At 27.0% G+C, this 17,712-nt stretch overlaps 1 protein-coding gene across 1 annotated transcript in view; it reads right to left on the reverse strand.

The window, feature by feature from the left end:
* The window catches only part of LOC103570517 (nucleolysin TIAR), a 209,868-nt gene that overhangs the window by 124,599 nt on the left and 67,557 nt on the right, over window positions 1-17,712 (reverse strand). The gene's annotated exons all lie outside the window — the stretch shown is intronic.

Here is a 17,712-nt window from a genome sequence, read left to right on the forward strand (position 1 = left end):
AAAATTTAACTATTACATTTTTTTCTTTTTTTTTTTTATCTACTTTTAGTTTGGAGTAAAAAAATTTTATAGTGGATTTAAAAATTTTATTGCGTACCTTAACGTCATGTATTATGAGTACGCTTTTGCTCGGTTTAAAATTATATCCTGATATATATTTTTACACATTTACAATTCGTATGACAAATTTTTATATAAAATATTTTATTACAGTCTAAAACATTAAATCCAACATTAAACTACCGAAAATACACAAATCAATTTTATTTATCTGAAATAAGTATCTTGCTACTCTAGTCTATTCCCTTATTGATAAATTATTATTATTATAAATGAATATTTAACTGATATTGATAAGCTGATGAAAATTTTAAGCTGTCTCTGTGAAACCCACAAACAGCGCAACGAGTAACTGAAACCCTTCCGTTTAAGATTTAGAGGCGGGCGATAGAAAAATTTTTTTTAAAATGCATTGAAAAAAAATCAATGAGTGTAATTGTAGAAATCATTTAATTTTTTCTATTGTAGTGTAGATTATATTAATTACATGATAAATTAAAAATAATTTATATAAGAGTATAAATTATTTATTAATACAAAATATTGATTATCGTGACAAATTATGTCATTGAACGATTTTGATCTATTTATATCCATGATCTTTACAAAGAAAACTTGACGCCCCTTGACACACAATATAAATTAAAAAGAAAAGGGCTTGTATACCCTCAGTGTCTATCATCCTGTAGTATAAATAAAAATACAGTGAAATAAATAATAGTATATTGAACATGACATATTTCTTTGATAAAAAAAAAACTATCAGAACAAAACACAAGCTTTTATAATAGATAAAAAAAAAAAATTTGGGTTGATCTCACAAATATCCTCGGAATTATTTCTCTTCGATTGTCTCTCTTGCATGTGAATGTGCAGTATGAAGTATAAATATATATATATATATATATATATATATATATATATATATATATATATATATTATATAAATAGATATACAAGTTGAAAGAGGATGTTCGTACGCTGGAAAGGTACGCGTACAGTAACAAACTGTTCGAACTGGCTTCCCGCCGACCGGAAGTCTTAACCGGAAGCCATCAGATGAGCCCATGGCACGTGACTTACCTCGAACAACGGCAAATTGACTTTCTATCGAGCTTCGTCTCGAGGTATCTCTCTGTTGGCACCACCGCAGACCCCTGGGTCTCGGGTTGACCCACCGACCGACCCTTGCTTTCTAACTCATCGTTAATAACCCAGACTTAACTTCCCAGAAACTATTTCATATTTTAAGTCCAACTAAATGTCAACATTTATGGGCTAAAAAAAATTTATATTTTTTTTTTAATATATTTTTATCTCCTATCGGTACGGAAAAAAAATATCTATAATTACTTTAAAATAGTTAATAAAATGTAATACAAGTTTATTGACCAATTTTTATAGAAAATAAATTAAATTAAACTACTATTTTTTATAATTATAGTTGATTTTCAATAAATTTTCTACTTTATTACTGGCTAAGATCTTTATTGTTCACTTAAAATTAATATAGATTAAAATATATATAAAGAGACTTTGTAATTTCCGGCTTTTAAATTTTCATGACATTTTATCGGAGATTTATGAATGCTTTTATTTATTAAAATATTTTTCAAGCTTTAAACTCTATGACCATTTTACCTGAGTATTTTATATTTAAAAAGGACAAACCAACAAATTACTTACAATTTTTTTAAATTAAATTGACTATTATTAAATTATTGAATCAAAACTTTATAAACCCGTTTGCCTATCAATGTACTTTGCGTTTCTTCGTACATTTAAAAAATATTTTTCATGATACCACTCTGAGAGAACAATTTATTTGAGCCAAATAAGATTTGTTTCAGGCAAATAAATCTCATATTTGAATGGACCTAATCAATACTTATTTGAGATAGAGATATGCTTCATTTGAATGAAATAATGATTTGTTCATAGTTAACAAGTCGGTATTTGAATAGTAGCATTGTAGCGCCATTTGTTAGCTACAAAAAAATATATGTTTGAATGAAATAAATGATTTTGTTCAGTCAAATAAATCTATCTCTTTGGCTCAAATAAATTGTTCTCTCAGTGCAGCGTCGAAACTTGAAGTTTCAGTGTCTCTACAGCCAATCGAAACAAGCTAATTTCAAGCCGATGCTGCAATACGGAAAAAAAATATTAGTAAATATTACTGAGATTCTCGACAACAGTGCGCCTAGACCGGATTCCAGTAAATTTTACTGAGTAGAACGTAAAAAATTAATAACAGATGCATGTTTTTTGACAAGTGTTTTATAGTTTTTTGAAGTTTCAGTAGTAATTTTAAATAGTCAAGCATTATATGTCAACGATTAACTGTTAATTATAGCAGTTTAAGCATAAAAATCATAATTTTACAAATTGAAACGACATTAGTTATTGAACATAATATAAATAATTAGAAGTTGAACTACAATTATTGCCAATTATTTTTTTCCGTGAAACAACAGGTAGCGAATTTGTAATTCACAAATACCTTCATACAGCCGGCAGAAACATGCGTGTTTTTTCCTTGGGAAGAAATACAATTGTTTCTCCCCGGTTTTAGTGATATTTAATGTTCATTTGCAGCCTTATCACTCTCATTTGTTTACTTGTCACTTCAGTTTGCTCATTTCATTTTTTAAGTGACAGTTTTAGTTAACCAAATAAGATTTCTAAAACATGAGTGAAAATAATATTTTTTTTCCATATTTACTATTCAATAAGTGACTGTAAATCACAAATTTCTGATTCTCTGTCAGTTCTCCTTATCATCGGCTTGAAATTAACTTTTGTTTCTTGCTTGCTACTGATACTGAATCTTCAAGTTCCGATGCAGGTAATAGTGAAAAATACAGTGTGTGACTCAGGGTGAAACACGATTTTAGACTGCAGGTGATGTCAGCCAACTTCACTCTAGTCTGAAATCGTCTTGTTTCATATATTACACAATATACTATTAAATCAACCCATTTTATCTACACTGTAAAAAATTTTTTGTGTGAAAATGGCCCCAGAGGATTTTACAAGTGTCCTTGGTGTGAATCATCAAACGGTGTACTTCAACACGGTGTGAGATCTTTCACACCGTTCGGTGTTATTAGCCTAAAACTCATACATTGTTCGATCATAAAATCTGTAATTAAAAACAACCCAATACGGTTTATAATATTAAAATTAATTAATTTTACTTTAGCTTAACAAATTATCAACTAACTTTCGATAGTAATGATTAAAAAAACTTCAGTGAATAACTGAACCAATAAGAAAATATAATGTTAAATATTTTCAATTGACAAAATTACTCATTACAAGTAACAATGTATTCATTAACCAAATCTAAATCTAAATTAATTGCAAACTAGCAATATATATAAACCGTTACCATGGGTATTGGTATGACCTATATAAGATATTTTATGGTTCGAAGTTGATAAATTAATGATTCTATTAACATAAATATTTTTGTTTGATATCATATTAAGTATAATTTAAATCTTGGAATAGAAACTTATAAAAAAGAAATTTTTATCATTATCTTGCCTGAATGAGAACTTATTTTCATTATTTTGTTTTTTTATTGTGTGTCAATTAAAATAACACTTATACCGTCGATGGTGTGATCTTTCTAATTTTCACAGCCAAAAATTTATGATCATGAAATTGACAGACGATCAAAAATTTTTGGATTTTTGTTTCAACAAATTAGTTAAAAAAAAAACAAGAACTAAAATTATGCACATGTAGAAAATTTAAAAAACTATGAATACAATTTTAAAAAATTTTTTTTTTTTTATAATTTATCGTTTTGAATAAATTCCAAAAATTATTAGAAGTCGGCTAACTTCAGTGTCATAAAAATTTAACATCGTGCGTCGTATAATTTTCACACCGAATCATTTACATCACGTCGCGGATTTTGAATTTTTGACAGTGATTAATATAGATAAATATTAAATTATAAATTGCAAATACTTGACTTAGTTATTGCTTTAAAAAAATAAAGATATAAAAATATAAAGGTGACAAAAGAAATGGAACTTTCATACAAAAAAAAAATAAAACCATTCATAAATGTATGTATATATAGATATAGATAACAATAGCTACATATTTTGTGATTTTCATTTCGCACAATGTGGACTCGACCAGGAGTAATAGGCATCGTGCGGTTTCTGCGGTACCACGCACTCGTACTATATCATCGTTTAAAATAATATTGCGTCCAGAGGGGCATTCGCCACTCTCATATCCGTAGCGACAAATCACTCTTTGTCGCTGTACACGCGTACTATACATACCTATAATATGTGTTAGAACAATAAAAGAAAAGTCGAAAAACCAAATACTAAAAAAAAAAAAAGAAAAAAATCAACTAAGAAATAAAACAATGTAGTGAACAAAATGCCTGGAGGTGAAAATAAAAAAAAAATGTTTTTTTAAATGAAAATAGTAGCTCATACGTCTGACCACACAACCTACTAGTGGTTGTTATTATTGTTGTGCTGTAGTCGTCGTAATAGTGCAGTACGAGCTTGGGAACACAATGTTTGGTATAATTTATCAATAGGGAAGCTTTATTACACCGCAAAATAAAAGGAAAATGGGCTGACGAAAATAAAGTAAAATAAAAAAAAAAATATTATTTCCAAGTTGAATTAGTTTGCTGCGGTATGTGGAAGAGATATACTGTACGATGTGGTCGGCGATAATAAGTATGTGTAGTTAAGTTAATAAGATACAGTTGGAATGAATTAAATGGACGGTTGTGAGTCGTCAGATATGATTTAAGAGCTGCTGGGATATTACAGCACACACTAGAGGGTTCGTTATAGTCTAATTGATTTAGTAGATAGTCTGCGTAATGATTAGACATTTATGATTTAATCATTAGGGCTGGATATCATGAAATCATTAGACAATTCTCATGATTTAATGAAGATGCATCACTGTGTTAAGAATTCAAATTTATTTGTAGGCAATTTTTAAAATTTTTTTCTTTAGTAATTATTATTTAGAAAAAGGGGGTAAAATAAGTCATAAAAATTTTAGGAAAAACAAAATTTAAAAAAGGCTAAATGCATATGATGGGGTAAGTTGAGCAATGTCTGATAAATTTTGATAATTTCGCTTGAATAAACTGACATTAATTTATTGATTACTATAACGTCTTCATTATAGGGGAGAAGGATAATTTCGAAGATAACGATTAGACTGCCTTAAAAAGAAAAATTGGGTTTATCTTACATAGATACAAAAGTGTTTATCTAATATCGAGTAAATAATTAAGGACGAAAATAGTAGTAATTTATAAATAAAAATTATGATTCAATATTTTCACTAGTTTCAAAATTAATTTTTGTCGTAAAATTTCATGCTCCATTAACAATTTGCGGAGCAAATGCGGATTAAATCAGGAGTGATTGTGAAGCGAACGAGTTTTTATTTATTGAATCCCCTCGGAGTGAAATTCGCCCTGAAAAGATTATTTTAATATCAAAACTCTATATCGCACTGAATGCAAATCGCAATAAAATCCATGACACTCCAATATCATTCTAACGAAAAAATATTTCCTATTTACTTCGTATGTGGGGTGATTTCTTTTAAAAACTCCGAAGATGGTGGAGTGATTTTAGATTAAAATAAAATCTGTATTCACTACGAATTTACTCCCGATTTTTTACAGTGTATAATTATCGTTGTAGATAAATTATACAATTATAATGTATTTACACTGATAGAAGGATTTCTTAGTATTAAAAAAGATTTGTTAATATTTAACAAATTATTTCTTAACGGAGCTTTATTTAAGAAATATTTATTAATATTTAACAAATCATTTCTTAAACATCATTTTTTTGTATTTAATAAATATTTCTTAGCATCTAATAAACGATTTGTTAATATTTAATAAACGATTTCTTTCCATTTAAAAAATGATTTATTAGTATTTAATAAATCACTTTTTAACATTTAATGAATCACTTTTTAATGATTAATAAATGAATATTTTATATTTAATATATTTTTTATTATTTAAACAAATTTTTTTTTTATATTTAAGAAATTATCTATTAACTTATTTATTAAAATTTAATTCATAAAATCACACAGTTCAAGAATATATATCTATATATGTTTTTGCATGCAGCTACACACATTCATTAATATTTGTATTTATAAACAAAAATAACTAAAACAACCATCGTATAAAATTTTCTGTTCTTTTAATTTCAAAATACAATTTCATAGTAATTAACACTATAACTAGAATAAGCAAATTAAAATTTCTTATGTTAAACTACGCTGAGAAATAACATAAAATCCGTTTGATAGTACATGTGTTTTTAATGGTTTTATATTTGATTAAAATTGAACTGAATAAAATTAACAAGGCTTCCATATTTTCATAGTTATAATATGGATGACAATTTACAAAATACTTCTGATATAAATATTATTTAAGTATATGAGAGCTTCAGTTGTAGGTTACGTTTAACCAACAATGCAAGCTAGAACGGAGTAAACAATATGACGTCGCAACGACACACACATATAGCTTTTTTAATACTTGTACACCACTACAGGCTCGTGTGTAGCCCTCTACCGACAAATTCGTCTAAGAAATATTTATTAAATATTAACAAGCCTTGTTTGGTGCTAACAAATATTTCTTTTATGTTAATAAGGCTTTGTTAGCATTAAAAATATTTCTTAATAATAAAGAAGTTACTTATTTCATTATAATAAATATTGTTAATAATTACTAAATATTTGTTAAATCCAAAAAAGTCAGTTGAGAAAAATTTAATAAATCAATTTATTACTCCTAAACAAATCCTTCTATCAGTGTATGACAAAATAAATATAATTTAAATAACATGTGCCAACAGACATACATTCGGGTAAAAAATAACTTCTGGAAATATTGTATTTTCTTCGTGCAAGAAATTATGCGATTAGAAATCTTCAATCTAATAGGGAAAGGGGGGGGGCAAAGTGGACCTCTTAAGAAAAAAGAGTTCATCTTCAGTGGTTCTCTATTACTTAAAAAGAGTTGTAATATTTGATTTTTTTACCCCTTCTTCTAATCTTCTGCCATGTCTTTGTAATCAATATGCTCCAAAAATAAAAAATTAAAATTTGGAGCAAAATGGGGCCTCTAAGAAGTCTACTAAAATTCAACTATTATTTCATTTTATCTTAATAGTATTTTACACATCAAGGGAGGAAAGTAGGATATTCCAATCCGTATGTATAATTGACTACCCGAGCTAAAGGCAAAGATGGCAAACACTCGGATTGGGATTTACTACTTTCCTCCGTGGTATGTATATGATTTTTCACCAGATCTGCACTTGAAAGTTCAAATTTGTGTCTCTTTTTGAGGAAAGAATGGTGCATACGCTAATTTTTATCATTTGCTTTCTCATAATAAAAAAGAACGCCTTTCTTCCCTTTAAACAGGGCAAGAATTTAAACTTTCGGTGTAGATATGGTAAAAACGCTAATTAATAAATTGCTCTAAAATTTGGTTTTTCACTCTTATTTATTTTAATGTTTTGTATACAATTACATTGAATAAACTATGGTATAAGCTGGGATAGCTCAACTGAGAGTACTCGGTGTGGAGCCGAAATGGTCTCGGTTCAACTTCTAGATTATTGTCAAGTTTTCTAAAAAAAAAACAAAAATCAATTTCAAATTTAAGTTCAGAAAATGTTTTTATTTAAACGCGTTAAAAGTAAACCACAATCTCAAACACTTTACAAGGATTCCTTATTCTTGAATCATTTAAATTGAACAAAAATTTTGGAGGCAACATTTTGCCTCTAAATATTTCGAGGCATACAAAATTTAAGCCCCCCCCCCTCACCCCTATATTGTTAGTACGAAAATTCGAAGATTTCATTCAAAATCTTTTTTTTTAGGCGAAAAAATCTTAGTTACGCGTAAGTTATGGTGTTTTATTTTTTTTTTATTATTCCTCGGCTTTGATATGAAATTTATAATGTAAAAATTTTCAATATATGCTTTACTACATAAGAAAATATTGTTTTTACAAATATCATTTTTTTCTCAGTCTATTCATCGATTTCCATTTCCAACTGATAAAATAAAAATTTTTGTTAATTGACATCATGGAGTAGTAACGAATAACTTAAATAATGGGATTTCGCACATTTAAAATGATTCCAGAGTGTAACTTTATTTTCATCATTTTAATTTGAATAACGTGTTGTTGGGTTTATATGTGATTAATAAATATATGTAGAGATTACTGTTTTTTCTCTGAAATTGTTATTTATGTATTTATATACACTCTATTAATAATTAATTAAATATAACCTTTTCGCGGATATGACACGGGTGTGGAATAATCACGTATATGGAAATTTTTGTTTTTCAGTTTAAAATTAAATTTGATAATCCTTTTTTGATAAATCATCAGTGCTCATAATTTATCAAATAATTAAATAAATTTCCATTTCATTTTTTCAATACCACCATTCATTCCTAAATGCTCGTAGTTACCCTACCCTCCTTATTACAAAAATATAAAGTATCACGAGCAAGGGAAAGAATTTGAAAACTTCTAGTAATTTTTGAATTCTCAAAAATTGAAATTATTATTTTATTTAAAAACTAAAAAACCGATATCAATATTAAACATAAGAGCTTCGATTAAAAATAGAAAATAATTTTTTTGCTGGTTCATTTTTCCTCACATTTTATTTGTTTTCTTTCTTACTGTTATCAATATTCAGTTTTTTTTGTCGGCTTAAAAGAAGTTAAAATAATTTTTTGATATCACGTTGAAATTTTTTTTTATTTGTTTCACCCCATTAATTAATCATTTTGAAAAATCTAAAGCAAAATTAAATTTTATTTTCAAGAAATTTTTTTTTTTATTTAAATATTTACTAACCGTATCTGAAATGGTCAACCCAAAATTTTTTTCACCATCGGCAGTGAAATTTTTAATTTAATTTCATGATTGTGAATTGATTGACTTAGGAAAGACCGGGGTGCACGGACCCCTGGGGCACGGTGCCCCTCTCAAAAATTTGGTAAAAATTTTTTTTTTCATTTTCAGTCAAATCATGATACCTCTGATGTTTTAAAGATATTTTAGACTGATCTGCGATATCTGGGGCATAATGGACCACCCGAAAAAAAATTTCCTAGAGAAAACTTTTTTTTTTCTAAACTAATGTGAATTTGAAAAATTTATTGATTAAATCTCTTTTAGGTCAATAGATTAAATTGTCACTAAAATAAAAAAATAAAAATTTCAATAAATCTGGTTACATCTGCTAGATAAAATTTTTCTTAATAAATTTTGAAATCTATGGGATTATAAAGGTACGGAAATAGTATATTTGTGCTTAAAATCGTTTTTTCCAATAAATAAAAAACAAAAAATGTTTCAAAGCTTTTTGTGGAGAGGGGTCGTCGTGCCGCAGAAAAAAAAATTTTTTTTTTTAGTTTTAGTAAAATCTTAATGGATTTACTTGAGAAAGAACCAAATTAGGTTGACCTATAGATAAAAAGTCATGAAAAATCATCACCGGCTTAAGGGGGTCATCGTGCCCCTGTCTCCCCTACATTAATTTTCCACAAGATAAATTAAACTCAATTTAAAAAAAATAAAATTTATTTTACGCATTAAATATAAACTGAATTCGGATGATCATTTTATTTTACGGTATTATAAAATTTTAATTACTTAACTTGGAAATAATCCAATCATTAAATTAATTAAAATTTTAATTAAATAAATCCATTTTAAAAATCAATAAAAAAATTCATAAATAATTGTTCCATTAAATAAATAAATAAAAAAAAATAATAAAAATGAAACAGCCTTTTAAACTAATTGTTTATTTGTATGAATAACTTAATTAAGCGAGGTAAAATAGTTAGACTAAATATAAAATAAAAGTTATCAGAAAAAAAAGTCACATGCACGCACACATCTGCAGTAGATATGCCAGCAATTGGTCAGGCAAATAAGATCTAATCATCCCAGTGTATAATATACGAAATGGTTAGAGACATAACAATGTTGATTTGATCGCTCAAGTAGATACGATACAGCTGCAGTCAGACAGGAAACATTTTTTTACCGTGCGTGCATCGCATGATCACTTTTTTTCCAGCTAAATACAAAGCGCCCTGCACAATATTACTATTTACTCTATTACAATTATTTAGATAAAGTCTAAAGTTAACAAAATATAAAAAAAAAAAAATCTACTGTTTTCTATTTAGTTAAATATTCTCAAGAAACAACTATATTTTTTTTTGTACCTTAAAATGTGGTAAATTGAGTGCAATTTCATGTTTTCTTTTAGTCGTATAAATTACTCTTATATTTACTTTGAATCTCACTCGATTTATTTCTGTTTGTATTTTCAAACGATCGTTTAACGTCCGTTTAAATTCACAACATCTTGTATTTTATTGTTGTTTTTTTTTTTATGGAATTTTAAACATGGTAAGGTGAATAATTTTCGTTGTAAATTTATAATTTAGATATTTTTTTTGACGAAATAATTACTTTGCCGACAGATAAAATTCTGTTCCCGTTTTACCAACATCGGAGACAGAGGGATGGAAAAGCTCGTTCACCACGAAAAAGAGAAAGCTTTTCATTGAAAATTTTGTACTAGTGCCATCTAACAAAGATATGATGAAACACCTGGAGTACCGACACGTCAAAGTGGCCAAGGTAAAAAATAATAATTATAATAATACAAGTAATTTAGGATAGAGGGGGTAAAGTTGGATACCCAAAAATTTTGGAAAAATTTTCGTAAAATTTTTTTATTGATTTTAAATTTTAATAACCAATTTCGAAATTTTTTTAAGCCATTGCGGTGATTGGAATATTTTTTCGATTTTTCTACTCTTAAATTATATGGAAAATCATATAAAATTTTTTTTTAATTTATACGAACAAAAAATAATAGTAAATTTGAGTAGAATTGAATTTTTTCTCATTATTTTGGGTACTCAATTCTGACTAAAAAATTATTTTAATAATGATAAAAAATTTGTCTTATCTATTGTAAATCAAATCAAAATTTAAACAGTTCAGTGTATCCAAGTTTATAAAACTACGTTCATTTCGTATAATACTATTTCGATGAAAATAAAAAAGTTTAATTTTTAAAAAACAGGAAAATTGCTTTGAGATTATGTAGATACAAGTGCAATATGAAAATATATTACATTTAAGTGTTCAAATGTGTATTTATTAGTCTTCCTATTTTTCGAAATATAAAAAACCAAAATTTTTTTTATTGCAATGAAAAATATTTTTTATTTCCTTTCCATAGAATGGGAATTTTAAAGATTCAGTGAACGGAAAAAAAAAAAACTTTAAAAATAAGTGTTTGAAATTATAACTCAGAACCTGTGTGCCAATATGGAGAATTTGAACATTCCAAATAATAAATTTTATTTACGATTTTTAAAGTTAAAATAGTAATTCTTCTTGCATAGACAATAAGTTTTCATACTTATCCTGTAAGTATTGACGTTTTAATCATAAATGAAAAAATTACTATTGTACTACTTGTTGTTCTCAATTTAGATAGTTCATTTTTTTCCGTGAAGCAATCATTTTTGACAATGAATTTATTACTGAATGTACCCGATTAGCTGAAAAATATATTTTTTTTTCATATCAATTGAAATTTTCGATATTCTGTTATCGTTGTCTTTCTTTTACTTTAATCATTAAAAAAGTGATTTAAAATTTATATTTTTTATTTGCAGTAAAGTTGATTTAGTCTCAGAATTTATTCTAGAATTTGGAAATAATAATATTTTTTCTTCTTTTTTAAAAAAGAGTGGATATATTTCGTATCTTTTTCACTTTACCCAACTTTAGTATACATACACACACACATACATATATATATATCGAAATAGAGATAGAGTGTTGGAGAGAGAGAAAGTAGTGACAGGATAGTGGTGTAAAGATGATATAGTCAGACTAGTAGAGGGATATGAATACGGAATTTGACAATTGACGAAGGATGAACTCAAGCGTACTTAATCCCCCAAGATCTTAATACCTCTATTTACGCTGTCACAAATGTCATAATTCATACTACTCAATTAATTATTCAAAAATAACCGTCTACTTACATTCCACCCTCTCTAATTAATATTAATAAATCTAAATACCCAATAGATTAATAATTCAAATACATTTTTGTTGTTTTTTTTTTTTTCATACTCAGTCTATGCAATCATCCATTGACATCTCCAAAGTCATTAATAAATATTAAAATTTTAAATTTTAAAAATACACCCTAAGTAAATAAAGTTCTTGATCTCGTAATAAAAAACTAACAATTTCTTACCCCTTCTCGCAATAACTATTGCGAGGATCCGGGACTAGCTAAAGTTGAAGTGGGGATGAATCGATACAGCGACGATACAACGACGAGCGATGTCTCGAAACTCGAAACACAAGTGCGCGCGCGCAACACACATTGCTCTATCGAGCCATTCAGACTGTTTAATGTATTATTTTATGATACAATAAACCTTATACATACATATCTGTATATATATAAACACATAAAAAAACATATACATATATACATCTATACATTGTTTCTAAATTTTTTTTTTTAAATATCTTACTTATTTTTGTTCCAACTTGAGAACAACTAAAGAGTAGACAATTTTTTTTTTCCTTTTTTTTTCAAGTTGTATACAAACAAACACATTCTGTTTACAAATATGATACAAGACCTATGAATGGAAGAACGATAAGATACAGAGCGAAAAAATTTCTGTTGTAATAAAAATTTTTATTTAATTTTTTTTCTTTTTTGTTTTTTAAAATTATTTAGTTTGTCTTAGTTGTTTCATAGAAGCAAACAATACCAGGTTATTTAACTCTAGGGATTTATTTAAACGCACACTTGTACAGTGGGTAAACGCTCTTAAATCGTAAACACTGCTAATCTGGGAAAATCCTTTTGAGACTTATGCGTACAACCTAAGTTACATTGGAAATGTAAACTCGAAATTTCCTTTTCTTCCACAAAAAAAAAAAAATTTAATAACAAATTCACCTTGGAATTAATTTATATAAATAAAATTGATGGGCATTATAATTTTTTATTGAAAATATTTTATGTGTTTTTTATACTAAAGTATTTTACTCGGTTGAGTTTATAGTAAAAAAAAATCTTAGTCTATTTTTTGCCACCTGTGTACTGACTTTATCGAGTGTTTACTAGACTATCGAAGTTAAAAACAAAAAGAGTAATAAAGTGAGCAATACATTGGGGTCAGAATAAAAAAGAATACAAGTGCACTTTTCAAAGTCATTTTATATGATGGTTTCTCTGAACTAGTTCACGTTTTTCTACTCAAGAAGTTGAAATATTTTTTTTTTTTAATCTATGTTTTTTTATTCAGGTCAAGATTTTTAAAATTTTAGTTTCCCAAATCAATATTAAATTCTGAAAATTTGATAAAAAAATAAATAATTGATTATTTTTACTAAAATATAGACAAAAATTTATATTTTAATCGATTAAAATTAAATTTTATATACAATCCGTCAATTTCCTTAATAAATAATTTCTCTTCTGTCATCCACCAAAACACAGACGACTTAAATATTTAAATAACTTGGCAGCACAACTTGCACAGTGAATCAGACAGAGATAGCTAATGACCAAGCAACTCTGAAACTTTTATTACTTTATTAATAATAATTAAACTCACAATTAATTAATAAAGTTATACACTAGCGTGATCTTAAACTAATGCCGAAATTAAATCGATTTAATAGGTTATTCAGGAATTAATTACTCTTATACATACAAATCGACCAACCAATTTAAATTTAAATTTAATTGTTTAGGCATTAATATCAAAATTAATATAGTCATTTTACACTTAATCTAAACTTAACTTATTTATCTTAAGTGAATAATAAAAAAGATATTTAAAATAATAAATTTAACTATCTGGTTTAAAATTGATTTATTAAACTATCACTATCTATGTCTATCACTATATATGTCTAACAAGCTATTCCTCAACTTGCACATCCAATTTTTGACTCTTCCTCTACTTCCTCATACTAAATCCACCTGAAGCTCTTAAAACTCTCACTCCTCTTTCTTACACCTCAACATCAGGAATATATGCAAAAAACAATTGATTTTTTTTTAAAGCAACCTGTCGTGATGGCTACCACCACCCTTTTAAATTAACCATATTCCTCACGATTACAGCACACGCGATAAATTTAATGCAAATAGTGAAGCAAGGAAAAATAATAAAAAATACTGAGAGAATGTAACTCGTACAGCTGGTATATATATATATATATATATATATCTATATATGTATATATATATAATTGGATTCACGTGTACAAGCCTTATATACACATAACTATAGTGGATTGGTGTACATAGGCAGATGTTATATCACGTAAAAGAAGCCGGGGGTGGAAAACGAGACGAGTACGAAACAGCTTGAGGGAAAAGTGTAGCTATAATTTTCAACGACGTTTTTGCGATACCTATTTTATTTTTTAATTGAAAAATGCTTTCTCGTAAAAAGTTTGTAATAATAAACAATTTTAGTATTGATACTGAGAACAACAATTAAATTTTTATTATCCTATAAAAAAATAATAATAATTTTACTGTATATAATTTTAGTTGTGTGTTGGAAGTTATTTTTGGCAGAATGTTACAGAAAATTTTAGTACCGGAAATATTTCATAGAATTTTATAACTGTAGGGAATACTAAAAAAAATTCAAGACTTTTTTTTTTAATTTTTGAATCTTGAGGATTATTTCAAAACATTAGAAAAACCAAAAATAGTTAAAAAGGCTCCATAGAAAAAAAAGTTATCGTGAGTCAAGAAAATATTTTTGAAGACAAACGTTTTCGGGGACTAAGTCAAGATTTTCTTGAGCCGAGTGAATTTGTTTTGGTTTGCTTTTAGAAAACTGAAAATTTCAAAACACTTCGAAAAACGCAAAAAAACTACGGGAAACACTGAAAAATTTTAAAATTGTTTGAAAAGTTCCGAGAAATTCAAAACTTTTCCAAAACACTAGAAAATTCTAAAGCTACTGAAAACATTTTGAAAAATTCTGAAATCGTCTGACACATGCACAGAAAAAGAAGATATTTTGACGAAAATATCATTTTTTTGAGTCAAGAATATTTTTTGCACTTCAGAAGAAAAGCCAAAATCTTGTTAGCTAAAAAAAACTTTTCTTCGTTCAAGAAAATTCTTGTCTTCAACCAACAAAATTTTAGCTTTCCTAGAATGGAAAAAAATTCTTGAGCGAAAGTTTTTTCTTTTTTTCTGTGTGCAAGATAATTTAAAATGTGTCTAACATTTTCGAAAATTCTAAAACTGCCTGAAATATTCCGAAAAATTCTAAACCCATGAATTCTTTTTTAGCGTATTCTAAAACTCCCTAAAATGTATCGTCATTGAAAAGTTTTCAAAAAAATTTAAAAACTAGGGGGAAAATTTGAAAAAAACAACTCGACCTATCAGTAACACTTCATAAAGTCCTAGAAGCCTCTAAATAAAAATAATTGATTGCAAGAAAAAAATAATATGAATCATCATGCCAAAGATTAAAACGATAGTTTAATTTTTCTAAATATTTTTCTGTTTACTTTATTTACAAATATAAATCAGAAAAATATTGCAAAAACAGCATCATGATTAAATTTTTTAATACATTCTCTGTAATTCCTTTTTATAATAAAAAATACATGGATGAAATTTCCTCTGCTGAATAAAGAATTCCGAAAAAAAAATTTCGTTTAACTCAAGCTTGAACAGTGCTATTTGATGTAAATCGTAAAAAGTAAGTCTTAATTGAAAAATGAAATATTCCGTCTTAAAACTCTTCTTTGCTAATTAACTTTTAACTTGGTGCTCGACTGCCGGAGAAAGGGAAACGGGAAAACGATTTTCCTTAATGAATATTAGAATTAAAGTTGATAAAAAATTACTTAAATAAAAATAAATTATTTAAACGTCTGGAAAAAAAAATAACATAAATATCATGTATAGAAAAAAGTACTTTTTTTCTTGTTGTAATTTATAGCTCTTTGTAATTATTTTTTTATAATGACAGCTATCACGAATATCTTGTACATTTATTAATACACATTAAATGCAAATTTTATAAATTATTTATTTAAAGAAAAAAAAAATAAGTTTATTACTGCTGTTTAGAGCATTTTATATTCATGAGTATATTTCATTAAATAATTACACGGTAATCTTATCGATAAATTTATTAACATATTTGACTTAAGTAGATAAGAGTAGAGTTTAAGTCAAGTTGTAAAGAGTAAATAAAATATAATAATTATTATTATTTTTCTCATAATAAATTAAAAGAGATTCTTAATCTTAAGAATCATGTTTTTTTTATTTAAAACATACTTAAAAGGAATTTCATTAAATCACGATTAAATCTGTTCTGTGATAGGGGTCAGAAGAAGAGAATAAAGAGAAGCTTATAATAAGCGACGATAATTCCCGAATAAATAACAGCGTCCGCGAGGTGTACTAAGATTGAGAGGCATTCTGAGCTTTAAAGGAGTTGGAGGTAAAGAGAGAGAAACGGAGTGAGAGTGAGTGTAGAAGCTCGACGTTCGTAGAGATACCAACTATATTAACGTGCGGGTGTCGGCTCTGTGAATAGATATGACAAAAAAAATGTAAGAAAGGAGCTACGGAACGACGAAAACGCAAGTTGGGGTGAGAAATGTAGTAGGTACTTGATTTATTTCGGCGCCGCAAAGATCTGGCCCGCGCGTACGTGCGTCGTTCCTCAAATTACCGACTTATAAACTTTTCTCCACACTCCTTTATGCTTTTATTTCTTTTTTTTCCAATGACATTCTCTTTCACATTTTAATACGTATTTTATAATAATATATGCATTATTTTTTTTTATTTGAAAATATATTTTTTTAAGAATTTAAGGGTCGAGCAAATAGGAACGCTCTGGCAAAATGCACTTTATTATTTTAATTACACAATTTTTTAACTTTTATTTCAAGTAAATAAGAATAATTGTCAATTCAATAAAATTATTTTTCAGTTTTAAATGAAATAGGGTAGCGTTACATTTTGTTCTTTTCTTGAGATAAATTTCTTACATCTCAAGTTACGTATAAATGTTTATGAAGTAAATCACGTTATAAAAAAATTTTATCAACCCTTCAAGCAAATTATGGAAACGGTTCCCATAATTTTGTGAAATTTTTTCCTATACCATCATAGGAATTACGACTATAAATATGGGAGCAGTTCCAATAATTATAGAAATGTTTTCCATAATTATAGAAATAATTCCTATACTTATGGGAATGATACCCATAACATTATAAGGATGGTTCCTCTACACGGAGAGAAACTTATGGTAACTGTTCCTAGTACGTTTATGAAATATTATCCCATACCGTTATGGTAATGATTATTTGGGATTATGGGATATAGACCCATACTTTCTGGGAAAAGTTTCCATAAGTATGGGAACAATTCCTATCATTATGGTAACAGTTCCCATATCGCATGTGAAAGAATCATGGTAATGATT

Source organism: Microplitis demolitor, chromosome 10 (assembly GCF_026212275.2).
Source record: "Microplitis demolitor isolate Queensland-Clemson2020A chromosome 10, iyMicDemo2.1a, whole genome shotgun sequence".
NCBI lineage: Eukaryota > Metazoa > Arthropoda > Insecta > Hymenoptera > Braconidae > Microplitis > Microplitis demolitor.